Genomic DNA, 1,590 nt, shown 5'->3' on the forward strand with positions numbered 1-1,590 from the left:
TCTCCGGTTGTCTGCTATCCCGTCTGCCTCTAACTCTTCTACAGTTTCTAATACGATGGCTACATCTGGTGTCAGTCAAACTCTTCGCGACGTCGAAGTTTCCCTACCAACTTATTTCGCGTGTCACTTTTATTGTTGTAGTTTTGGCATTTTTCGGTGTGTGTATTTTGAGTGATGCGTTCTGTGTGCGATTTGATAAATTATCATTTATGACAAATGTCTATCATAACGGTACGTATACAATAGTATGTGATGGAGCGCAGATGTGTGTTCCAGTTGAGGGACATGTACATACATTATATTGTCGTATAAAGGTACATATGCGCAGACTGGGGATTGGTAAGCCAGGAATAAATATGTTACTTTTGATGAAGCATTTATAATATTTGCCTTGGAAATGTATTGTTGGGAGTATTGTCTATCTACAGCGGATTTATTTGGGCAAGGGTTCCTCTTGTTGGGTTTATTTCTTATTTATTTTTGTTATTTTGATTTGATTAGCAAGTTATGTGGATCTTATTTAAGCTGGTAGTGTTTCTCAAGTCGTAGTTCGAATTTTTGGAGATTTTTTCATTACTTGCATAATTGTTCTGAAACGACTCGAATTTTACTTTCGAGCTTAAAAAAATTGATCTCGTAGAATGGTAGTAGACGATCCTTGTAAAGGGACACAAGAACAAAGATTTGTAAATGCCAGCTGGATATTTGAGGATCCCCGGTCAGAAACACACTGAAATTCTACAATACTTAGACTCGGTTTCTTTACAGCTCACACAACTGCGAGGGGTTTGTGAACGGGTTGAAGCCTTTAGAGATATATAGTGAGCTTTTCCACAGCTGGATCTCTAGAGCTCTGCACTCATAACTAGCCTAAGAGAGCGTGTGCTCGTTAGCAATAAAATCAAGCTTTTTCCATATTAGATTTGTATGGTTATCAGACTACGAAGAAATCGCCAAAAACTGCAAATTCGATGAGCTTGTTGTCTCAACTTTATTCGATTGGAAACGAGACGGTTTTCCGATGTCCTATTGAGTAATTGGATTCGACCTTTGGACCACCAGTGAGATCTACAACCAGAACTTGTGCGACTACGAGATCCTTCTGGCCTGGGGTGAACCGTAAGTGGTCCTCCGAGCTACTTGCTCTTAGATAAAGTCAATTTCGCCGCAATTTTAGAAGTTTGAACGGGACACTGCTTGAGCCATTTGTAAAATAATCGTTTCTGTCTACTCCAAAATGAATGGTGATCAGAGAGCTTTCCTCACAAACGTGAACTTCTACACATGACTCCATTCTCAATGTACTATATATATTACTCTCTTGAAATATTGAAATACAGAATAGTATACTATATGTGTATTAAGTAAGACAGTTTTCACATGCTTTCGAACATCCACTCTGCGCATAAAAAGCAAACAATTTCACAAATATGGAAATCCAACGAAGCATTGAAATTCCATATAAAAATCAGAGTAATGACTTTGTTTACAAACGACAACCACTGACAGGCTAAAACTATTTCAATTGTTACTTGCAATTACCCTAAGAGGAAGTGTGTACCAGTATTACACAGGAAAGCTAGATAATAA

Source organism: Bactrocera neohumeralis, chromosome 5 (assembly GCF_024586455.1).
Source record: "Bactrocera neohumeralis isolate Rockhampton chromosome 5, APGP_CSIRO_Bneo_wtdbg2-racon-allhic-juicebox.fasta_v2, whole genome shotgun sequence".
NCBI lineage: Eukaryota > Metazoa > Arthropoda > Insecta > Diptera > Tephritidae > Bactrocera > Bactrocera neohumeralis.